Source organism: Dendrobates tinctorius, unplaced genomic scaffold (assembly GCF_039654945.1).
Source record: "Dendrobates tinctorius isolate UK_male_01 unplaced genomic scaffold, ASM3965494v1 ptg000070l, whole genome shotgun sequence".
Taxonomy (NCBI): domain Eukaryota; kingdom Metazoa; phylum Chordata; class Amphibia; order Anura; family Dendrobatidae; genus Dendrobates; species Dendrobates tinctorius.
In genome coordinates this window covers 99,567,501-99,593,904 of record NW_027361738.1, presented here as the reverse complement: position 1 = coordinate 99,593,904, position 26,404 = coordinate 99,567,501, and the positions used below count along the sequence as shown (strand labels likewise).

The following is a 26,404-nucleotide window of genomic DNA, read 5'->3' as shown; positions in this document are numbered from 1 at the left end:
AAGCTCTTTCAAGGACGAGAAAGACTGATAACCTGGAAACGGAGTCTAGTGCCTGATCTGGTTTTTAGGGATTAAATGACATTAGTAATGTCTGTGGGATTGGCACCGTGGGCATCCGAGCTGTATGACTGCATAACCCGCTCTCAGATGTTCAGGTCAATCAGTGGCCACCACCGTATGCCCACGACCAGCCGGAGACTGTTCCTCATCTCTGGGCTTAAAGGTTCGTAACGTCCTTCATATAAAGGAGAGAACATGAAACACGAGAAAAAAGGCAATGAGGAACATGATCTGTGTGAAATAGGAGATCAGGAATCATGAGCTGAGGGGTCAATAAGAGAGTCAATAACCCAATATAAATGTACGGGCTTCAAAGAGACTGAGAAAGAACAGGATGTAAGGTTAATGGAGGTCAGAAGAGAAAAAGGAGAAACCGTGATCCTCCAACCGCCAGGACTTCTCATAGTAGTTATATTCTTCTACATAGAGGCAGTATTATAGTAGTTATATTCTTGTACATAGGGGGCAGTATTATAGTAGTTATATTCTTGTACATAGGGGCAGTATTATAGTAGTTATATTCTTGTACATAGGGGGCAGTATTATAGTAGTTATATTCTTGTACATAGGGGCAGTATTATAGTAGTTATATTCTTGTACATAGGGGGCAGTATTATAGTAGTTATATTCTTGTACATAGGGGGCAGTATTATAGTAGTTATATTCTTGTACATAGGGGGCAGTATTATAGTAGTTATATTCTTGTACATAGGGGCAGTATTATAGTAGTTATATTCTTGTACATAGGGGGCAGTATTATAGTAGTTATATTCTTGTACATAGGGGGCAGTATTATAGTAGTTATATTCTTGTACATAGGGGGCAGTATTATAGTAGTTATATTCTTGTACATAGGGGCAGTATTATAGTAGTTATATTCTTGCACATAGGGGCAGTATTATAGTAGTTATATTCCTGTACATAGGGGCAGTATTATAGTAGTTATATTCTTGTACACAGGGGCAGTATTATAGTAGTTATATTCTTGTACATAGGGGGCAGTATTATAGTAGTTATATTCCTGTACATAGGGGCAGTATTATAGTAGTTATATTCCTGTACATAGGGGCAGTATTATAGTAGTTATATTCTTGCACATAGGGGCAGTATTATAGTAGTTATATTCCTGTACATAGGGGGCAGTATTATAGTAGTTATATTCTTGTACATAGGAGCAGTATTATAGTAGTTATATTCTTGTACATAGGAGCAGTATTATAGTAGTTATATTCTTGTACATAGGGGGCAGTATTATAGTAGTTATATTCTTGTACACAGGGGCAGTATTATAGTAGATATATTCTTGTACATAGGAGCAGTATTATAGTAGTTATATTCTTGTACATAGGAGCAGTATTATAGTAGATATATTCTTGTACATAGGGGCAGTATTATAGTAGTTATATTCTTGTACATAGGAGCAGTATTATAGTAGTTATATTCCTGTGCATAGGGGGCAGTATTATAGTAGTTATATTCTTGTACATAGGGGTAGTATTCTAGTAGTTATATTCTTGTACATAGGGGGCAGTATTATAGTAGTTATATTCTTGTACACAGGGGACAGTATTATAGTAGTTATATTCTTGTACATAGGGGACAGTATTATAGTAGTTATATTCTTGTACATGTGGCAGTATCATAATAGTTATAACAAACAAATGTCAATTGTGACCGATTTCAGCCTCTTATAATGCTCCAGTACAGATATAACCTCCAGACATGACATCACGTGTGACTGATATCATACCCTCTTATAGAGCTCCAGTACTCATATAACCTCCAGAGACATTTTCTTTACATTTATGTGTCTCTGGCTCCTCGTTGAACGCTGGTATCTCGAAGTGCACTGGCCCTTTAAAGGTTATTCTTAGCGTGGGACTGCTGTTGATATCCGAGTGCAGCGCTCAGCTTTTTCCAGCAGTCCCAGTACCAATGATCAGAGGCAGACAGATCAGAAATATGTCGCTTATCCTGTGGTTTTTTTTTTAATGCTGAGCTTAACCCTTTATTGCCCAGAGTGCAAGCTCTGCAGCCCAGGGTTGTGGCATCATCATTGGAAACGTTCTTCAGAAATCCTCCTGATCTGCTCTGGTCATAGTCGCGAAGGCTACTGTGACAGTTTTCAGGACCTTGGACAGAAACCAGCAAACTAGAAGCTATGAGACCCGGCATCCTGCAAGCAGATGGGCCAAGATGATGCCTGACAGGCGCCACCTGTGAAACAACTCCACACCCAAACATCTGGCATTGGTGGAGAGATGCCAGGAACCTGGGCGAGGGGTGGATGGGCATATTGGGTGACGCTCTCGGATGCCGATGTGGTCGGGCTGCTGGTCTGGCTCTCAGGCTGAGATGAGACAGTGTTATCTCTGCCGCATCGGAGGAGCTGGTGGGATCCAGCGATCCGGCCGGTTTCAAAGCAGAGCTTTCTAGCTCTAGAGCAGGCAGCTTGTAAGTGCTGCACTCCTTGCTTAGGAGACTGGCCACTGCTGATAGGTTACTGGTCACCTCTGCAGTGCAAGCAACAAACTGTATACTATAAAATTAGGCCTTAAGTAGAGTTCACACAGGCAATATAGATTTAGTCCAAACACATGCAGTTTTTATTCCTTTCCACAGGTTGTACAGCAGCAAAAACAAACTTATGAACATAAATCCGTAACCTTGTCCAGGCACTAACTAGACAGTACAGACCCTGGCTACTCAGACACTGCTGAGTTAGCTCCAATTTAGTCAAAGAAAACTGCTATTGTCCACAGCAACCACTGATACTTTCAGATTTGCGCACACGACCTGTGCAGATTCAACTTCAAGACACATCCAGTCTGGTCAGCCTCCCCAGCAGACTAACTTAGATGAACATCTAGCCTGGTTATATACAGAGCTATCCAGGTGTACTAATGAAAGTCTGCAGAGCTGGAATTTAGCCCTAGCATACCTGACATTGCTACATACCCTCTCCCTCTGCCTAAAGCCGAGGGCTGGTCACCATCTACAAGCAAAGCGAACCTACAGAGCTTTAAATTGATCTGAACGTGAGGCTCATGCATGATTACACGAGGGTGAACTAGTAATTCCAAGAACCTGCCCCTATTTTTAGCTGTGCTGATTTTTAGATGGCAACAAAGGTCCTGCCACTTTCACAGCAGCAAGGTTGTCTTCTGACCAGGACAACCAGGAATGGAGTTCGAGTGGGTCCCTACCATTCCAACGTTTTAGTAGGTTGCCATCGTATTTGGGAAAGGCCTTCCTTTTCCCTGGTCGGTGTACTTTATAGTTGACCTCTCCCACCTTTTCCACCACCTTATAGGGTCTCTGTCACTGGGTAATGAACTTGCTCTCTCCTGTGGGCACTAACACAAGTACCCGATCCCCAAGCTTAAATTGTCTCACTCGAGCTGACCGATCACACTCCAAGGACTTTTCCTCTTGGACCATGAGGAGGCGCTCTTTTACCTGTCCCTTCCCTTTGTCCCCACAAGACATTAAATAATTATGCCTGGCCCCTTGAGGACACAGACTATTGGCTCCCTTCTCCTGGGGAACCCCAATTACATTTTCCTTGATACCTTATGCTGTTAAGTCTCTGAGCTGGGCAGTCCCAAAGTTGTCCTGAGACTCCTCCAGGTCAGGGACATTGGCTTCGGTGGAGGCTTCTTCATTATCCTCTCTAGCCAGTACAGTGAACGGAAACCCAGTTTACATCATGGGCCTTTGTTACCATAGCAGATTCCTGGCGGCATACCGGACTACTGGGTGCTACAGCTTCAGCCAATGAGTCTCAGAAAAAAGGAAAATATGTCGACCGCTGACAATAGCGAGCAACTTGCCCACTCCCACTTGGTGAGACATGGAACCATTCTGTGCACATGTCCACATGGGATAGTTCTTGGCATGTACATGGATACACGTTACCCCCACCCCCTTCCCTGAGATTAGCACATGCGGAAGTGTGGTCCTTAGCATAGTCACCAAACTCCCTGAATCCAGAAGGCCCATCACTTGGACACCGTCCACAGTCACTTGGTAGGTGAAGCAAGGGTAGCGCCTGCCTATACTGCAGTCCATTGGCTCCAAAGTCAAGGGACAAACAGCTGATTTATGACTCTGGACTTGACACCCCCAACAGATAATGGCACGAGTTGTAAACTTTGATCCCAGTTCTGACCCCTCCTGGGTTTTTGTGCGCCCCCTCAGACATGGCTCCTTTTGGGTCTCTCAGGAATGTGATCTTTGGCTCTCTTGATTGCTCAGGGAGTTCTCCATAGCCATGCATGTTTTCATGAGGTTCATAAAGTCTTATGTATTCTGGGAAGCTCCTTGGGCAACCCAGCTTTGTATGGATTTTGGTAACGAGTGCATAAATTGGTCCACCACCACTCTTTCCACCAACTGTGCTGAAAGCAGGTATTGGGCTAAAGCCATTTTTGCACGATGTGTAACAGGTCGAACATCTCGGACGGGGAGGTTTGTCCCGTTGGCAGCGTCAGAGGTGCACTAGTTGTGCCCGGACTGCCAGAGTCCGCACAAACATGCCATCATCTCCACCTTCAGTTTGTTGTAGTCCTTTGCATTCTGCAAGGCAAGGTCGTAGCACGTTTTCTGCAGTTTCCCCTTAAGGTAAGGAGCAAGGACTTATGCCCATAGCTCTGGGGGCAGTTTCTCTCTGTCTGCCACCCTCTCAAGCACAGTCAGGAAAGCTTCAGTGTCATCCTCTTCTTCTATAAGGCCTTCAGTACTGTTCGCTTCACCCAGATAACTTCACTTTGGCTGGTGGGTGATGCCATCTTCCTAGCCAGGACAGTTTCTGCCAGGAGAGCCATCTGCTGCTGCTAAACCTGCTGATGATGATTTAACTGATGCTGCTGTTGATACTGCTGGATAAGGAGTTTGGACTTATTGCTTAACAAGCGCCTCCATGCTTTCAGGCTGTGTTCACACTGCTATATCCGCCTTTACCCAGGACAATCCATCTTTGCACTGCAATTGCTTGTGCTCTCTTCAACTTCACATCCGCATTACATCCACCAATTGCAGGGATTCACTCTCTCTTATAGGTATTAGGCCTTAGGTAGCGTTCTCACAGGCAATACAGATTTGGTCCAAACATACAGTTTTTATTACTTTCCACAGGTTGAAAAGCACCAAAAACAAACATGAATCCCTAGCCTTGTCCAGGCACTAAGGAAACAGTATAGACCTTGACTACTTTAGACACTGCTGAGCTAGCCCAAGTTCGGTCAAACAAAACTGCTACTATCCATAGCAATCAGTAATACTTGCAGCTTGGTGCACACGTCCTGTGCAGACTCTTCTCAAAGAGATTCTGGCTCGTTTCTCTCTTCAACTTCAAGACACATCCAGTCTGGTCAGCTTCTCCAGCAGCCTGGCTTAGATGAACACCTAGCCTGTGTATCTGCAGAGCTAACCGGGTGCACTAATCAAAGCCTGCAGAGCTAGGATTTAACTCTAGCCTACCTGACATTGCAACAGAGGTAAATTTGTTTTCCCAAGCACTTTGCGATATTACCTATTTAAGAAGAGACAAAGTAAATTACTCCGGTTTTATGTCCCAAGTACAGATTGGGATGTCTGGACCGGCTGCTTATATTCAACAGTAGGGGTGGGAATCTTTTTTCTGCCAAGGGTCATTTGAATTTTTATACCATCCTTTGGGGTCGTACAAATTGCACACTAATACTGCTCAAAAAATACATCCTGACGCTGGCACTGGTGTCAAGACGTAATCTTTCATTGCACACACCTCAGCATTCAGTAGTGAACACTGCGTGCACATGCTCACTGAGCAAGAAGAAATTAATGGGCCAGTGAATGTCAAAATACAGCTGCCAGCCCATGCACTGCGGTCCATAGGCATCTGCCTGGGGGCCGGATTAAAGATCGAGAGCCATAAAGGGCCTGCAAGCCTGAGGTCCCCCATCCCTTGTCTACAGGGTAATAGGGAAGGAGACAGTAAGGTAGAGAGATTGCGGCAGCTGTGGTGGTGGCGGAGAGGATGCAGCCCCAGTGGTGTGGAGGTGGAAAATCTGGTGGTGGCGATTCAGTAGCTCCGTGGTGGGAAGGCAGCAGCTCCGGTGGTGGGAAGGTGGCAGTGGGGTCACTACAGGCTGCAGCTTTCTTGCACAGACGCATTCCCAGGTTGCATTTGAAAGTTTTTAGCGTGGTGGATTATCAGATGTGTTGGGACACAGAATTCCAGAGGATGGGGTATACTTGGCAGAAGTTTTGGAGGCGATTGGGTGAGTAATGTCTAAGTGTGGAGATGAGGAGGTCTTGGGTGGACTGGAGATTACGTGAGGGAAGATATCGGGAGATTATTTCGGAGATATATGGGAGGAGACAGATTGTGGACAGCTTTGTAGGGCAGTGTTAGTAGTTTGAACTGGATAAGCTGATGAATTGGGAGCCAATGAAGGGATTTGCAAAGGGGAGAACCAGAGGAAGAGAGAGGCGAGAGGTGATTAGTTGGGTAGCAGAGTTAAGGACGGACTGGAGAGGTGAGAGAGTGTTAGCAAGGAGTCCACAGAGGAGGATGTTGCAGTAGTCGAGGCGGGAGATGATGAGGGCATGCACAAGCATTTTAGTAGATTCAGGGATGAGAAAGGACAGATTCTAGAAATATTTTTGAGCTGGAGGCAAACAGGAGGTGATAAGGGCAAAATGGAGGTTGCGCTGAGGCAGAGAACTTCCGGTACAGGGGAAAGCGTGATGTAATTTATGGTGATAGATCGGATAGGGGAGTTACATGAGAAGGAGGAAAAATAATGAGTTCTGATTTGTCCACATTGAGATTTTGGGAAGTTAGTAGAGAAAAAGAAGGATATGGCTGAAAGACAGCAGAACGTCTGGAATCCCAAAGCCAAGTTTTCTACAATGTAACAAAGGAGGTCCAGTATTCTCTTCTCTCACAGAGGATTGTGCAGTCTGGGTACAATTGTAACAAACCTGAGCCATCAGGTCTTTACAGGGCACTGAGCCCATGAAGGAAGAGGATGAGCAAGGTTTAATTTCTCGACAGCAAGCAGAGAACCTAAAGTCTTTAGAGCTTCTCATTACCAGTGATAGCAGAGCCCTGTGATGTACAGCTGAAACCAGTAATTACATCCACTATATAAAAAGACACATCTGCAGGTTTTTCTCAATATCTGACATGAAATCAGAATAAACTTTTCCGTTTTAGGTCAGTTATGATTACCATAATTATTAATATTTGCCAAATGCCAGAATAATGAGAGAGAGGGGATGTTTTAAGGCATTTTTATTACTTACTGCAAAGTCAGAAGTTTCCATCCATTTCATTAATATTTGGTGCCATTGTCCTTATGTGTAGGGAAGAGGGCCCCCGCAGAGTGTTTGGGCCGGAACCAAGGAGACTGCCATCTAGGTTCCTAAGGGAACTGTACCCGGGGAACGGAGGGGAAGAGTGGACTGCTGGGACTGACAGGACAGCAAGGGGAGGGACGAGTATAAAAGGGACAGGGAGCGCGCAGGGGAGTCAGTTGGCGGAATGGCAGACACGAAGCAAGAGACTGTGGGAGTTTGAGAGGGCCAGAGTGACAGAGGGTGACCAAGAAGGAGACCAGCAGCAGAGGGGAGATTTACAGTGGCCTGCGGAGAGGAAGCGCCGAACTTACCAACAAGAGACTGCCGCTTCACTCCAATCCGGGGTCACGACCTGCCCGCGGTCGTCCGCAGCCCGTTGCGGCCTGTCCGCCACCTCTCGCGGCCGCTGCACTCCAGCCCGCGGCTACGGCCTGCCCGCTGCCGCCCCGCTTCAGCGGCCTGTTCCTCATCGCCCGCAGCTGACATCACCCCGCTGCAGTCGGCAGTTGGGGCCTACTCATTGCCTATGAAGAAACTCTTTGCCCAGGCCGTGCACGTGGCCTGACAAACGCCACTCCTGGTAACTGTGACACAACCCTGCTTGGAGACTGGAGTCTGATTGAACTCGCTAACTAGCGGAACCCCACTGTTTATACAGGGGGCTACCTCATCAAAGGACTCCCTCTTCCTGGGCGCTGGGGTGCCCGAAGACTACGACAGATCTTCAGCAGCTGGGCCCAGTGGCTGCGACGCCAAAGCAGCTTCATCAGAGACGCCGAGGGACGTCAGGATGGATAAGTGACACTATAGGAAATAAGGACCCGTAGTCAGTCATATCGTGGCCCTATAGTAACTGGCCTTTGCCGGGTTAGTCGTGTTCTCTTTAAAAGTGTTTGTTTGTGCCGAATCCCTGTGAGGACAGTATCGGTTACTTTGTTTTGGTTGCTTAGTATAGCCCTAGCGGCTTAAATTTATAAAAGTTTCTCCCCAAAGTACAACTCAGTCTCGTGTCTCATCACTGCATCCTGCGTACCTGCTATTACCTACACTTACGCCGAATTACTTGGGTCAGACCTTTGGGATCTCCTTCCACAGGCTTCTCACAATAGTTGGTTGGAATTTGGGCCCATTCTTCCTGACAAAACAGGTGTAACGGATCCAGTTTTGTAGGTCGCCTTGTTCGCACCGGCCTTTTTAGCTTTGCCCATAAATTTTCAATAGTATTGAGATCAGGGCTTTCTGATGGCCGCTCCAAACATTGACTTTGTTATTCTGAAGCCACTTTACCATTTTGGCAGTATGTTTCAGGTCATTGTCCATTTAGAAGACCCATTTCCGCCCAAGCTGTAACTTCCTGGCTGACGTCTTGAGATGTTGCTTCAGTATTGCCACAATCTTCTTTTCTCATAATGCCATCTATTTTGTGAAGTGCACCAGTCCCTCCTGCAAGAAACAACCCCACAACATAATGCTGCCACCAACATGTTTCACAGAGGGGATGGTGTTCTTAGACTTCCAAGCTTCTCCCTTTTTCCTCCAAACGCAACGATGGTTATTATGCCCAAAAAGTTCAATTTTAGGTTCCTCAGACCACAGGACGTATCTTCAAAAATTAAGTTTTTTTTGTTCCTGTGTGCATTTGGAATAATTTATTTTATGTTTCTTTTGGAGTAATGGCTTCTTCCTGGGAGGGTGGCCTTTCAGCCCATGTTGATACAGTACTTGTTTCTCTGTGGATATTGACACGTTACCAGCTTCCGCCATCATCTTCACAAGGTCTTTTGCTTTTGTCCTGCGGTTGATATGCACATGTCGGACCAAAGCATCTCTGTGACACAGAACCCGTCTGTCAGGAACACCGCACTGCACTTGCTCACTGTGCCAGTGCGGGTGTCCTGAGTACAAAGACAGTACTCACAGATACCTGTGGAGCAGGGCAGCAGCGGTGACGATGCGTGCTTCAGAGTATCAGGACCTGAAGCACATGACTGCTGGGGGCGTGGCCTAAGCTCCACAGATCTAGGAGCTGCAGGGAAACTCCTAGAAAGGTAACTACGGGGCAATGTTACCAAGGGGCATAGACAGAGACAGAAACCAGACGAAGCCAGGGTCAAAGCACCAGATAGCAATACAGTACCACGGGGTTTAGACAGAAAGAATAGTCAGGACGTAGCAATAGGTTAGAAAACCAGAACGGGCAATAGACGGTACAATAGGGACAAACTGTAACGGAGTAACGATAGCCAAGCCAGGAGGTCAGAACCGGAGAAGACAGTAGTACCAAAGCAAGAGACGGAGTACAGAGTGAGGGAACAGGCCGGGTCATACACGGGAAGCAAACAAGCAACGCAGAATACACGCACACCAGGGGTCAGACACACCAGAACAACAGTATAGCTGACAGAGAACCCTGGTAAAGAGTGAGTATAAATACCCCTCCCAGATCCAGAAAGAGGCCACGAACACTTAACCCTGTGAGTGCAGGGCAAGAACCCTGTTCAAACCATGACACCGTCTTCTTCCTGAGTGGTATGATGGCTGGTCTTTCCCATCTTGTTTGTACTTGCTTATAATTGTGTGTACAGATGAATGAGGCGCCTTCAGGTATCTTGAAATTGTACCCAAGGATGAGCCAGACACATGCAAGTCCACAATTCTGTTCCTGATATCTTGGCTGATTTCTTTAGACTTTCCCATGATGCTACACAAAGAAGCAGTGTGTTTCAGGTGTGCATTACAATACATCCACAGGTGTGTCTCTAACTCAGATGTTGCCAAAAAGCTATCAGAAGCTTCCAAACACATGACATCATCATATGGGCCGTCCGGAATTGTATAAAGGCAAAGTAATCTTAGTGCATGGAAACTTCTGACTTTGCAGTAAGTAATAATTCTTTAAAACATTCTCTCTCATTATTCTGGCATTTGGCAAATATTAATAATTATGGTAATCATAACTGACCTAAAATGGGAAAGGCTTATTCTGATTTCATGTCAGATATTGAAAAAAAACCTGCAGATGTGTCTTTATATATAGTTGATGGAAACTTCAGGCTTCATCTGTACATACATGCACACAGGATGCAGGATTATGGGAATTTTACTGTGAATCTGTGATTTTGGGAGATGCGGTGACATTTCATGACCTCCACAACAGCTGCCAGGAGCCCGTGGTTTAGATCCGAGCCGCCAATCCCTGCACTAATCCGGGCACGTCACACTGGGGACAATAACTGAGGAATCAAGACACAATGAAGAGCTGGAGCATCGATTCTGTTAATGCTGCAGAGTCACGTGCGTCCGATGCTGCCAGATCAATGCTGGGGCGGGGATGGGGGTCACCTTGTGAATGTATAATACTGCTTGCGTGTAATGCTCTAATGAGGCATTTATAATCCACCCTTTCACTGCTGGAGAGTGCAGCTGAGGCACTCCCCGATCAAGCCTGGAATGGATGATACTGATCGGAGGTGGCAGGACCTCCACGTCACGTAGCGGACTCTTGTCCGGAGATTTTAGCATCTTGGTATCTACAAAGAGAAAACCATCTCACCCCATTCCAAAAACACAAGCTCTGCAGAACGCCAGACTGCAGCCTTACCGGTCATTGCTAGTTATCCAGCATGACTGCAAAGTACATGAAGGTAAAGCAAGCAGAGATCCATACACCTGTGGGGTCTCACATGCTGCTGTATCTGAGGATCACATAGGGTAATGGGAAATCACTGAGCTCATGGAGGTAGATCTCACTATCTTCATTCCATTTTTTCATAATAAAAGCTGTTTTAAAGATGCCAGACTGTGAGAAAGACTGAGTCCTGCATCTCCCACCCACTCATATAGAAAGCCTGTGAGTCCTGCATCTCCCACCCACTCTTAAAGAAAGCCTAAATCCTGCATTTCCCACCCACTCGTATACAAAGCCTGAGTCCTGCAGCTCCCACCCACTCGTATCGAAAGCCTATGAGTCCTGCATCTCCCACCCACTCGTATAGAAAGCCTGAGTCCTGCATCTCCCACCCACTCGTATAGAAAGCCTGTGAGTCCTGCATCTCCCAACCACTCGTATAGAAAGCCTATGAGTCCTGCATCTCCCACCCACTCGTATAGAAAGCCTGAGTCCTGCATCTCCCACCCACTCGTATAGAAAGCCTGTGAGTCCTGCATCTCCCAACCACTCGTATAGAAAGCCTGTGAGTCCTGCATCTCCCACCCACTCGTATAGAAAGCCTGTGAGTCCTGCATCTCCCAACCACTCGTATAGAAAGCCTGTGAGTCCTGCATCTCCCAACCACTCGTATAGAAAGCCTGTGAGTCCTGCATCTCCCAACCACTCGTATAGAAAGCCTGTGAGTCCTGCATCTCCCAACCACTCGTATAGAAAGCCTGTGAGTCCTGCATCTCCCAACCACTCGTATAGAAAGCCTGTGAGTCCTGCATCTCCCAACCACTCGTATAGAAAGCCTGTGAGTCCTGTATCTCCCACCCACTCGTATAGAAAGCCTGAGTCCTGCATCTCCCACCCACTCATATAGAAAGCCTGTGAGTCCTGCATCTCCCACCCACTCATATAGAAAGCCTGTGAGTCCTGCATCTCCCACCCATTTGTATAGAAAGCCTGTGTGTCCTGCATCTCCCACCTACTCATATAGAAAGTCTGTGAGTTCTGCTTCCCCCGACTACTCATATAGAAAGCCTGAGTCCTGATTCCCCCATCTACTCTGTAGTGCTGTTGGCCCTGGTTGATAGCACATACAGGTTTATAATTGTAGATATTGGGGCCTATGGAAGAACTGGAGACTCCAGAGTCTTCAATTCTTCCATAATGGGTCAGCGGCTGCGCAATAATGAGTTGGATCTTCCACCCCCCACGTCAGCTTCCAGGGTCTACAATGGATTGTTGCTGATGAGGCTTTCAATTAACCCGCAACGTCATGAGGCCCTATCCACGTAGAGCCCTGGACCACTGGCATAGTCTTTAATTTCCGCCTATCACACGCCCGATGACTGGTGGAGTGTGCCTTTGGCATTCTCTGTGCCAAATGGCAGGTCCTGCAGTCCGCCATTCAACTTAGTGAAGGAAATGTGAATGAGGTTATGAAAAAAAGCCTGTATGATATAGAAAGCCTGTGAGTTCTGCTTCCCTGACTACTCATACTGTTGAAAGCCTGCGATTCCCGCTTCCCCCAAATACTCACAGAGTCTGATTCCTGCCTCCCCCATGTACTCACAGAGAAAGCCTGTGAGTCCTGCCTCCCCCGTGTACTCACAGAGAAAGCCTGTGAGTCCTGCCTCCCCCGTGTACTCACAGAGAAAGCCTGTGAGTCCTGCCTCCCCCGTGTACTCACAGAGAAAGCCTGTGAGTCCTGCCTCCCCCGTGTACTCACAGAGAAAGCCTGTGAGTCCTGCCTCCCCCGTGTACTCACAGAGAAAGCCTGTGAGTCCTGCCTCCCCCCGTGTACTCACAGAGAAAGCCTGTGAGTCCTGCCTCCCCCCGTGTACTCACAGAGAAAGCCTGTGAGTCCTGCCTCCCCCCGTGTACTCACAGAGAAAGCCTGTGAGTCCTGCCTCCCCCCGTGTACTCACAGAGAAAGCCTGTGAGTCCTGCCTCCCCCGTGTACTCACAGAGAAAGCCTGCGAGTCCTGCCTCCCCCGTGTACTCACAGAGAAAGCCTGCGAGTCCTGCCTCCCCCGTGTACTCACAGAGAAAGCCTGTGAGTCCTGCTTCCCCATCTAATCATAGAGAAAGCCTGAGTCCTGCTTCCCCTACTAAACTTATAGAGACTGGAGAAAGTCTACAGCTGATGGGGTGTTACAATGTATCAGTGTAGGTTAACCCCTTCATGACCCAGGCTATTTTGACCTTAATGACCTGGCCATTTTTTGCAATTCTGACCAGTGTCCCTTTATGAGGTAATAACTCAGGAACGCTTCAACGCATCCCAGCGATTCTGAGATTGTTTTTTCCTGACATATTGGGCTTCATGTTAGTGGTAAATTTAGGTTGATAATTTGTGTTTATCTGTGAAAAAACGGAAATTTGGCGAAAATTTAGCAATTTTCAAATTTTGAATTTTTATTCTGTTAAACCAGAGAGGTATGTGACACAAAATAGTTACTAAATAACATTTCCCACATGTCTACTTTACATCAGCACAATTTTGGAAACAATTTTTTTTTTTTTGTTAGGAAGTTATAAGGGTTAAAAGTTGACCAGCGATTTCTCATTTTTACAACAAAATTTACAAAACTTTTTTTTTTTTTTTTAGGGACCACCTCACATTTGAAGTCACTTTGAGGGGTCTATATGGCAGAAAATACCCAAAAGTGACACCATTCTAAAAACTGCACCCCCTCAAGTTACTCAAAACTACATTCAAGAAGATTATTAACCCTTCAAGTGCTTCACAGGAACTAAAGCAACGTGGAAGGAAAAAATGGTCATTTTAATTTTTCCAACAAAAATTTTCTTTTAGCATCAATTTTTTCATTTTCACATGGGTAACAGGATAAAATGGATCCTAAAATTTGTTGGGAATTTCTCCTGAGTACACTGATACCTCATATGTGGTCAAAAACCACTGTTTGGGCGCATGGCAGGGCCCGGAAGGCAAGGAGCGCCATTTGACTTTTTGAATGGAAAATATGCTGGAATATTTAGCGGTTGCCATGTTGTTTTTGGAGAGCCCCTGTGTGCTTAAACATTGGAGGTCCCCCACAAATGACCCCATTTTGGAAAGTAGACCCTCCAAGGAACTTATCTAGATGCATAATGAGCAATTTTAACCCCCAGGTGCTTCACAAATTGATCCGTAAAAAAAAAAAAAAAGTACTTTTTTTTCACAAAAATGTTCTTTTAGCCTCAGTTTTTTCATTTTCACATGGGCAACAGGATAAAATGGATCCTAAAATTTGTTGGGCAATTTCTCCTGAGTGCACAGATACCTCATATGTGGTCATAAACCACTGTTTGGGCGCACGACAGGGTCCGTAAGTGAAGGAGCGCTATTTGACTTTTTGAATGGGAAATTAGCTCCAATCGTTAGCGGACACCATGTCGTGTTTGGAGAGCCCCTGTGTGCCTAAACTTTGGAGCTCCCCCACAAGTGACCCCATTTTGGAAACAAGACCCCCTAAGGGACTTATCTAGATGTATGGTGAGCACTCTGAACCCCCAAGTGCTTCACAGAAGTTTGTAACGCAGAACAGTGAAAATTAAAAAAAAATTTTTTTTCCCTCAAAAAATGATTTTTAGACATTTTTTATTTTCACAAGGGTAACAGGATAAATTGGACCCCAAAAGTTGTTGTCCAGTTTGTCCTGCGTACGCTGGTACCCCATATGTGGGGGGGGGACCACTGTTTAGGCACACGTTGGGGCTCGGAAGGGAAGTAGTGACTTTTGAAATGTCGACTTGATGGAATGGTCTGCGGGCATCATGTTACGTTTGCAGAGCCCCTGATGTACCTAAACAGTGGAAACCCCCCACAAGTGACACCATTTTGGAAACTAGACCACCCAAGGAACTAATCTAGATGTGTGGTGAGCACACTGAACCCCCAAGAGCTTCACAGAAGTTTATAACGCAGAGCCGTGAAAATAAAAAAAATTTTCTCCACAAAAATTTTTTTTAGCCCCCAATTTTTAATTTTCCCAAGGGTAACAGGAGAAATTAGACCCCCAAAGTTGTTGTGCAATTTTTCCTGAGTACACTGATACCCCATATGTGGGGGTAAACCACTGTTTGGGCACACGTCGGGGCTCGGAATGGAGGCAGCACTGTTCGACTTTTTGAACGCAAAATTGGCTGGAATAAATGGTGGCTCCATGTCGTGTTTGGAGACCCCCTGATGTGCCTAAACAGTGGAAACCCCTCGATTCTATCTCCAACCCTAACCCCAACACACCCCTAACCCTAATCATACCAACACACCCCTAACCCCAATCATACCCCCAACACACCCCTAACCCTAATCCCAACCCCAACCCACCCCTAACCCTAATCTTAACCCTAACCCTATTTCTAACCCTAACCCTAATTGAAAAATAAAAATATTTTATTATTTGTCCCTATGGGGGGTGATAAGGGGGCGGTTATTTACTTTTATTTTGATCATTGTGAGAGTTTATCACAGTGATCAAAATAAAAAAAATGAATCTGCCGGCGGGCGCACTGCGCATGCGCCCGCCATTTTCCAAGATGGCGGCGCCCATGGACCAGGACGGTGGGACACCGGGACGGCCAGGGGGGATTAGTATCGTGGGGGGGAGCGGAGGGAAGGCGGCAGATTTTAACAGCGGCGGCCGATCGGCGCCGTCAGTCGGCGGGCGGGTTAACTTAGTGTCTTCAGCCATGTCCGATGCTAATTCAGGATCGACCATGGCTGCATTGTAATAGTTAATCAAATTTCATTGATGAAATATTACTATCGCTCTGATTGGCTGTTGAAAGTGAAACAGCCAATCAGAGCAATCCTAGCCACGAGGGGGCTAAGCCACCCCCCGTGGTGAAGCACAAAGGGTCCTGTGTGTGCGGGTCAGGTAACCTTTCCTTGATCCCGGTCACCAGACCCGCAGGGGGGCTATTTTTTTACCATGACGCCTACGGGGGCGTCATGGGTAGTTTGGGCACTAATTTTCATGACGCCTACGTAGGCGTCATGGGTTGGGAAGGGGTTAAGAGCCTGAAGAAGGGAAATTCCATTTAAGACTAAAAAAAAATATATATGTGACATATATAATCTTCTGTTACACAGAGACCTTGGTGCCTAAGGGGTTAAAACGTTGGGGTCTTCCAAACTGCAGCGCCAGTTTCAGGAGGTTTCCCGCTGGCGTAATCCGACCGTCATTGTGGAGCAGCCGGTCTCATTATCACACACAGATTGCTTGTTCAGCTGCCGCGGGGACCGATGGCTGCAATGTTTACTTTGCACCAGTCTGGAGGGGGGCACATACTTACTGGGAAAACTGCCATCAAACTGGTAGAAGAGGAATCATCATCCACTAGATGGCGACACAAAGGTCACTGATGAGGTGTCCTGAAGGGAGGGTGGAGGTCAAGGCTTCTGTGTGGGGGTCATGGCGTGTCATGGCTTTTGGTGGGGGGAGGGATGGGGGCTCGCGGCTTCCAGGAGGGAGGATGGGGGGTATCTACAGCTTCTGGTGGGGGGGGGGGGTGGTTCACAGCTTTCGAGAGGGAGGGGGGTTTCACAGCTTCCGAGAGGGGGGGGGGGGGGTTTCACAGCTTCCGAGAGGGAGGGGGGGGTTTCACAGCTTCCGAGAGGGAGGGGGGGGGGGGTTTCACAGCTTCCGAGAGGGAGGGGGGGGGGGGGTTTCACAGCTTCCGAGAGGGAGGGGGGGGGGGTTTCACAGCTTCCGAGAGGGAGGGGGGGGGTTTCACAGCTTCCGAGAGGGAGGGGGGGGGTTTCACAGCTTCCGAGAGGGAGGGGGGGGGGGTTTCACAGCTTCCGAGAGGGAGGGGGGGGGTTTCACAGCTTCCGAGAGGGAGGGGGGGGGGTTTCACAGCTTCCGAGAGGGAGGGAGGGGGGGGGGGTTTCACAGCTTCCGAGAGGGAGGGGGGGGGGGGGTTTCACAGCTTCCGAGAGGGAGGGAGGGGGGGGGGGTTTCACAGCTTCCGAGAGGGAGGGAGGGAGGGGGGGGGGGGGGGTTTCACAGCTTCCGAGAGGGAGGGAGGGGGGGGGGGGGTTCACAGCTTCCGAGAGGGAGGGAGGGGGGGGGGGGGGGTTTCACAGCTTCCGAGAGGGAGGGAGGGGGGGGGGGGGGTTTCACAGCTTCCGAGAGGGAGGGAGGGGGGGGGGGGTTTCACAGCTTCCGAGAGGGAGGGAGGGGGGGGGGGTTTCACAGCTTCCGAGAGGGAGGGAGGGGGGGGGGGTTTCACAGCTTCCGAGAGGGAGGGAGGGGGGGGGGGGTTTCACAGCTTCCGAGAGGGAGGGAGGGGGGGGGGGTTTCACAGCTTCCGAGAGGGAGGGAGGGGGGGGGGGGGGGTTTCACAGCTTCCGAGAGGGAGGGAGGGGGGGGGGGGGGGGTTTCACAGCTTCCGAGAGGGAGGGAGGGGGGGGGGGGGTTTCACAGCTTCCGAGAGGGAGGGAGGGGGGGGGGGTTTCACAGCTTCCGAGAGGGAGGGAGGGGGGGGGGGGGTTTCACAGCTTCCGAGAGGGAGGGAGGGGGGGGGGGGGGTTTCACAGCTTCCGAGAGGGAGGGAGGGGGGGGGGGGGTTTCACAGCTTCCGAGAGGGAGGGAGGGAGGGGGGGGGTTTCACAGCTTCCGAGAGGGAGGGGTTTCACAGCTTCCGAGAGGGGAGTCATGACTCACGGCTTCCAGGAGGGAGGATGGGGGGTATTTACAGCTTCTGGGAGGGAGAGGGGGATGGAGGGGGGTTTCACGGCTTCCAGGAGGAAGGATGGGGGGTATTTACAGCTTCTGGGAGGGAGAGGGGGATGGAGGGGGGTTTCACGGCTTCCAGGAGGGAGGATGGGGGGTATTTACAGCTTCTGGGAGGGAGATGGGGATGGAGGGGGGTTTCACGGCTTCCAGGAGGAAGGATGGGGGGTATTTACAGCTTCTGGGAGGGAGAGGGGGATGGAGGGGGGGTTTCACGGCTTCCAGGACGGAGGGGGATTCACGGCTTCCGGGACGGAGGGGGTCACTAGACACTTGTCGGGTCAGCGGGGCGACCACCAATGTTTGGCCTTTCCATGGTCAGACCCCATATTGGGGCAGGAGGGGCCGTTGTTGCCCACACGGAGAATTTACACTCACGTGTCCCATAAAACCAAGTGATAACACATAAGTAGAGGTCTGGAAATGAATGGAGTCCAGAAAAAGAAGTGGCAATCATTACAGCCACCATTGCTCCACACACAGTCCTGCATACAGAATATGTACCCACTGATTACTGGGAAAAAGTGACAATCAATATGGCGGCCTCAGGAAAAAAAATGTACAAAAATATCAGCAAAAGCTCCTACAACACTGAGGACGGAAGTACTACAACCACCAGCAAGTGCTGCACCTCCTGCACAACAAAGACTCACCTGCAGGGCCAAAAGACGCGACAGAGATTCCACAGTGCCACCTGGCGGCACCTCCGCACACTGCAGATGGCTCTGTTAAAGATGCGTGGCCTAATACAATGTAGGTGCGGGGCGGGGCTCCGAAGACAGAGCCCGGAGGATGCTGGGAACACAGAACTGCGCGAGGGAGGGAAGATCGCGGTGAGGAAAGACGGTGTGTGAGAGAGAGAGACACCCAAACTATGTATATGTGTGAGAGACGCCCACACTGTGTATATGTGTGAGAGAGAGACACCCCCACACTGTGTATATGTGTGAGAGAGAGAGACACCCCCACACTGTGTATATGTGTGAGAGAGAGACACCCCCACACTGTGTATATGTGTGAGAGAGAGACACCCCCACACTGTGTATATGTGTGAGAGAGAGAGACACCCCCACACTGTGTATATGTGTGAGAGAGAGACACCCCCACACTGTGTATATGTGTGAGAGAGAGACACCCCCACACTGTGTATATGTGTGAGAGACGCCCACACTGTGTATATGTGTGAGAGAGACCCACACTGTGCGTATGTGTGAGAGAGAGAGACACCCACACTGTGCATATGTGTGAGAGAGAGAGACACCCACACTGTGTATATGTGTGAGAGAGAGACACCCCCACACTGTGTATATGTGTGAGAGAGAGAGACACCCCCACACTGTGCATATGTGTGAGAGAGAGACACCCACACTGTGCATATGTGTGAGAGAGAGACACCCACACTGTGCATATGTGTGAGAGAGAGAGACACCCACACTGTTTATATGTGTGAGAGAGAGAGACACACCCACACTGTTTATATGTGTGAGAGAGAGAGACACACCCACACTGTGTATATGTGTGTGAGAGAGAGACACACCCACACTGTGTATATGTGTGAGAGACGCCCACACTGTGTATATGTGTGAGAGATGCCCACACTGTGTATATGTATGTGAGAGAGACACCCACACTGTGTGTATGTGTGAGAGAGACCCACACTGTGTGTATGTGTGAGAGAGACCCACACTGTGTGTATGTGTGAGAGAGACCCACACTGTGTGTATGTGTGAGAGACCCACACTGTGTATATGTGTGAGAGAGAGACACCCACACTGTGTATATGTGTGAGAGAGAGACACCCACACTGTGTATATGTGTGAGAGAGACCCACACTGTGCATATGTGTGAGAGACCCACACTGTGTATATGTGTGAGAGAGAGAGACACCCACACTGTGCATATGTGTGAGAGAGAGAGACACCCACACTGTGTATATGTGTGAGAGAGAGAGACACCCACACTGTGTATATGTGTGAGAGAGAGAGACACCCACACTGTGTATATGTGTGAGAGAGAGAGACACCCACACTGTGTATGTGTGTGAGAGAGAGACACACCCACACTGTGTATATGTGTGTGAGAGAGAGACACACCCACACTGTGTATATGTGTGTGAGAGAGAGACACACCCACACTGTGTATATGTGTGAGACGCCCACACTGTGTATATGTGTGAGAGACGCCCACACTGTGTATATGTATGTGAGAGAGACACCCACACTGTGTGTATGTGTGAGAGAGACCCACACTGTGTGTATGTGTGAGAGAGACCCACACTGTGTGTATGTGTGAGAGAGACCCACACTGTGCGTATGTGTGAGACACCCACACTGTGTATATGTGTGAGAGACACCCACACTGTGTATATGTGTGAGAGACACCCACACTGTGTATATGTGTGAGAGACACCCACACTGTGTATATGTGTGAGAGAGACCCACACTGTGTATATGTGTGAGAGAGACTCACACTGTGTATATGTGTGAGAGAGAGAGACCCACACTGTGTGTATGTGTGAGAGACACCCACACTGTGCGTATGTGTGAGAGACCCACACTGTGTATATGTGTGAGAGAGAGACACCCACACTGTGTATATGTGTGAGAGAGACTCACACTGTGTATATGTGTGAGAGAGAGACCCACACTGTGTATATGTGTGAGAGACCCACACTGTGTATATGTGTGAGAGAGACTCACACTGTGTATATGTGTGAGAGAGAGAGACCCACACTGTGTATATGTGTGAGAGACACCCACACTGTGTATATGTGTGAGAGAGACTCACACTGTGTATATGTGTGAGAGAGAGAGACACCCACACTGTGTGTATGTGTGAGAGACACCCACACTGTGCGTATGTGTGAGAGAGACCCACACTGTGTATATGTGTGAGAGAGAGACACCCACACTGTGTATATGTGTGAGAGAGACTCACACTGTGTATATGTGTGAGAGAGAGAGAGACCCACACTGTGTATATGTGTGAGAGAGACCCACACTGTGTATATGTGTGAGAGAGACTCACACTGTGTATATGTGTGAGAGAGAGAGACCCACACTGTGTATATGTGTGAGAGAGACACACACTGTGTATATGTGTGAGAGAGAGAGACCCACACTGTGTATATGTGTGAGAGACCCACACTGTGTATATGTGTGAGAGACCCACACTGTGTATATGTGTGAGAGAGACTCACACTGTGTATATGTGTGAGAGATACCCACACTGTGTATATGTGTGAGAGAGACTCACACTGTGTATATGTGTGAGAGAGAGAGACCCACACTGTGTATATGTGTGTGAGACCCACACTGTGTATATGTGTGAGAGAGACACCCACACTGTGTATATGTGTGAGAGAGACTCACACTGTGTATATGTGTGAGAGAGAGAGACCCACACTGTGTATATGTGTGTGAGACCCACACTGTGTATATGTGTGAGAGAGACACCCACACTGTGTATATGTGTGAGAGAGAGAAAGAAAGAGACCCACACTGTGTATATATGTGTAGATGTGTGAGAGAGATGGACACCCACACTGTGTATATGTGTGAGAGAGACTCACACTGTGTATATGTGTGAGAGAGAGAGAGACACCCACACTGTGTATATGTGTGAGAGAGAGAGACCCACACTGTGTATATGTGTGTGAGACCCACCCACACTGTGTATATGTGTGAGAGAGAGAAAGAAAGAGACCCACACTGTGTATATATGTGTAGATGTGTGAGAGAGATGGACACCCACACTGTGTATATGTGTGAGAGAGACTCACACTGTGTATATGTGTGAGAGAGAGAGACACCCACACTGTGTATATGTGTGAGAGAGACTCACACTGTGTATATGTGTGAGAGAGAGACCCACACTGTGTATATGTGTGTGAGACCCACACTGTGTATATGTGTGAGAGAGACACCCACACTGTGTATATGTGTGAGAGAGAGAAAGAAAGAGACCCACACTATGTATATATGTGTAGATGTGTGAGAGAGATGGACACCCACACTGTGTATATGTGTGAGAGAGACTCACACTGTGTATATGTGTGAGAGAGAGAGACACCCACACTGTGTATATGTGTGAGAGAGACTCACACTGTGTATATGTGTGAGAGAGAGAGAGACCCACACTGTGTATATGTGTGAGAGAGACCCACACTGTGTATATGTGTGAGAGAGACCCACACTGTGTATATGTGTGAGAGAGACTCACACTGTGTATATGTGTGAGAGAGAGAGACTCACACTGTGTATATGTGTGAGAGAGAGAGACTCACACTGTGTATATGTGTGAGAGAGAGAGACTCACACTGTGTATATGTGTGAGAGAGAGAGACCCACACTGTGTATATGTGTGAGAGACCCACACTGTGTATATGTGTGAGAGAGAGACACCCACACTGTGTATATGTGTGAGAGAGAGAGACACCCACACTGTGTATATGTGTGAGAGAGAGACACCCACACTGTGTATATGTGTGAGAGAGAGAGAGACCCACACTGTGTATATGTGTGTGAGACCCACACTGTGTATATGTGTGAGAGAGAGAAAGAAAGAGACCCACACTGTGTATATATGTGTAGATGTGTGAGAGAGATGGACACCCACACTGTGTATATGTGTGAGAGAGACTCACACTGTGTATATGTGTGAGAGAGAGAGACACCCACACTGTGTATATGTGTGAGAGAGACTCACACTGTGTATATGTGTGAGAGAGACCCACACTGTGTATGTGTGTGAGAGACCCACACTGTGTATGTGTGTGAGAGACCCACACGGTGTATATGTGTGAGAGACCCACACGGTGTATATGTGTGAGAGAGACCCACACTGTGTATATGTGTGAGAGAGACCCACACTGTGTATATGTGTGAGAGAGACCCACACTGTGTATATGTGTGAAAGAGACTCACACTGTGTATATGTGTGAGAGAGAGAGAGACCCACACTGTGTATATGTGTGAGAGAGACCCACACTGTGTATATGTGTGAGAGAGACTCACACTGTGTATATGTGTGAGAGAGACTCACACTGTGTATATGTGTGAGAGAGACTCACACTGTGTATATGTGTGAGAGAGACTCACACTGTGTATATGTGTGAGAGAGAGAGAGACCCACACTGTGTATATGTGTGAGAGAGACTCACACTGTGTATATGTGTGAGAGAGAGAGAGACTCACACTGTGTATATGTGTGAGAGAGAGAGAGACTCACACTGTGTATATGTGTGAGAGAGAGAGAGACTCACACTGTGTATATGTGTGAGAGAGAGAGACCCACACTGTGTATATGTGTGAGAGAGAGAGACACCCACACTGTGTATATGTGTGAGAGAGAGAGACACCCACACTGTGTATATGTGTGAGAGAGAGAGACACCCACACTGTGTATATGTGTGAGAGAGAGAGACACCCACACTGTGTATATGTGTGTGAGACCCACACTGTGTATATGTGTGAGAGAGACACCCACACTGTGTATATGTGTGAGAGAGAGAAAGAAAGAGACCCACACTGTGTATATATGTGTAGATTTTTGAGAGACGCCCACACTGTGTATATGTGTGTGAGAGAGACCCACACTGTGTGTGTGTGAGAGAGACCCACACTGTGTGTATGTGTGAGAGAGACCCACACTGTGTGTATGTGTGAGAGAGACCCACACTGTGTGTATGTGTGAGAGAGACCCACACTGTGTGTATGTGTGAGAGAGACCCACACTGTGTGTATGTGTGAGAGAGACCCACACTGTGTGTATGTGTGAGAGAGACCCACACTGTGTGTATGTGTGAGAGACACCCACACTGTGCATATGTGTGAGAGAGACACCCACACTGTGTATGTGTGTGTGAGAGAGAGACACCCACACTGTGTATATGTGTGAGAGAGAGACACCCACACTGTGTATATGTGTGTGTGTGTGTGTGTGTGAGAGAGAGAGACACACCCACACTGTGTATATGTGTGAGAGACGCCCACACTGTGTATATGTGTGAGAGACGCCCACACTGTGTATATGTGTGTGAGAGAGACACCCACACTGTGTATATGTGTGAGAGAGACACCCACACTGTGCGTATGTGTGAGAGACACCCACACTGTGCGTATGTGTGAGAGACACCCACACTGTGCGTATGTGTGAGAGACACCCACACTGTGCGTATGTGTGAGAGACACCCACACTGTGCGTATGTGTGAGAGACACCCACACTGTGCGTATGTGTGAGAGACACCCACACTGTGCGTATGTGTGAGAGACACCCACACTGTGCATATGTGTGAGACACCCACACTGTGCATATGTGTGAGAGACCCACACTGTGCATATGTGTGAGAGACCCACACTGTGTATATGTGTGTGAGACCCACACTGTGTATATGTGTGTGAGACCCACACTGTGTATATGTGTGAGAGAGACACCCACACTGTGTATATGTGTGTGAGAGAGAGAGACCCACACTGTGTATATGTGTGAGAGAGACTCACACTGTGTATATGTGTGAGAGAGAGAGAGACCCACACTGTGTATATGTGTGTGAGACCCACACTGTGTATATGTGTGAGAGAGACATCCACACTGTGTATATGTGTGAGAGAGAGAAAGAAAGAGACCCACACTGTGTATATATGTGTAGATGTGTGAGAGAGATGGACACCCACACTGTGTATATGTGTGAGAGAGACTCACACTGTGTATATGTGTGAGAGAGAGACACCCACACTGTGTATATGTGTGAGAGAGACTCACACTGTGTATATGTGTGAGAGAGAGAGACCCACACTGTGTATATGTGTGAGAGACCCACACTGTGTATATGTGTGAGAGAGACTCACACTGTGTATATGTGTGAGAGAGACTCACACTGTGTATATGTGTGAGAGAGACTCACACTGTGTATATGTGTGAGAGAGACTCACACTGTGTATATGTGTGAGAGAGAGAGACCCACACTGTGTATATGTGTGAGAGACCCACACTGTGTATATGTGTGAGAGACCCACACTGTGTATATGTGTGAGAGAGAGAGACACCCACACTGTGTATATGTGTGAGAGAGAGAGACCCACACTGTGTATATGTGTGAGAGAGAGAGACACCCACACTGTGTATATGTGTGAGAGAGAGAGACACCCACACTGTGTATATGTGTGAGAGAGAGAGACACCCACACTGTGTATATGTGTGAGAGAGAGAGACACCCACACTGTGTATATGTGTGAGAGAGACTCACACTGTGTATATGTGTGTGAGACCCACACTGTGTATATGTGTGAGAGAGACTCACACTGTGTATATGTGTGTGAGACCCACACTGTGTATATGTGTGAGAGAGACACCCACACTGTGTATATGTGTGAGAGAGAAAGAAAGAGACCCGTACTGTGTATATATGTGTAGATGTGTGAGAGAGATGGACACCCACATTGTGTATATGTGTGTGAGAGAAAGAGAGAGACACTGTATATGTGTGTGAGAGAGAGACACTGTATATGTGTGTGAGAGAGACCCACTCTGTATATGTGAGAGAGAGACCCATACTGTATATGTGAGAGAGACCCACACTGGTTAAATGTGTGTGTGTGTGTGTGTGAGAGAGACCCACATTGTGTATGTGTGTGTGTGTGTGAGAGAGACCCACATTGTGTATATGTGTGTGTGAGAGAGAGACCCACACTGTGTATATATGTGTGTGAGAGACCCTCACTGTATATATGTGTGTGAGAGACCCTCACTGTGTATATGTGTGAGAGAGAGACCCTCACTGTGTATATGTGTGAGAGAGAGACCCACACTGTGTATATATGTGTGTGAGAGACCCTCACTGTGTATATGTGTGAGAGAGAGACCCTCACTGTGTATATGTGTGAGAGAGAGACCCACACTGTGTATATGTGTGTGAGAGAGAGACCCACACTGTGTATATGTGTGAGAGAGAGACCCTCACTGTGTATATGTGTGAGAGAGAGACCCTCACTGTGTATATGTGTGTGAGAGAGACCCACACTGTGTATATGTGTGAGAGAGAGACCCTCACTGTGTATATGTGTGTGAGAGAGAGACCCTCACTGTGTATATGTGTGAGAGAGAGACCCTCACTGTGTATATGTGTGAGAGAGAGACCCTCACTGTGTATATGTGTGAGAGAGAGACCCACACTGTGTATATGTGTGTGAGAGAGAGACCCACACTGTGTATATGTGTGTGAGAGAGAGACCCTCACTGTGTATATGTGTGAGAGAGAGACCCTCACTGTGTATATGTGTGAGAGAGAGACCCACACTGTGTATATGTGTGTGAGAGAGAGACCCACACTGTGTATATGTGAGAGAGACCCACACTGTGTATATGTGAGTGTATGTGAGAGAGACCCACACTGTGTATATGTGTGTGTGAGAGAGAGGGACCCACACTGTGTATATGTGTGTGTGAGAGAGAGGGACCCACACTGTGTATGTGTGTGTGTGTGTGTGTGAGACACAGACCCACACTGTGTATATGTGTGAGAGAGAAAGAGACCCACACTGTGTATATGTGTGTGTGTGTGTGTGAGAGACCCACACTGTGTATATGTGTGTGTGT

General features: G+C 47.9%; 1 protein-coding gene across 2 annotated transcripts in view; it reads left to right on the top strand.

Moving 5' to 3' along the window:
* Positions 1 to 18,526: 18,526 nt before the first annotated feature.
* KCNH2 (potassium voltage-gated channel subfamily H member 2) overlaps positions 18,527 to 26,404 on the top strand; it is a 316,360-nt gene continuing 308,482 nt past the window's right edge. Inside the window, exon 1 of one of the 2 annotated variants that reach the window (XM_073582209.1) lies at positions 18,527 to 18,641. The gene's annotated coding sequence lies outside the window, so the exon portion shown is untranslated. Of the gene's footprint in view, positions 18,655 to 26,404 lie in introns of both variants that reach the window. The other variant, XM_073582210.1, reaches the window with a different exon arrangement.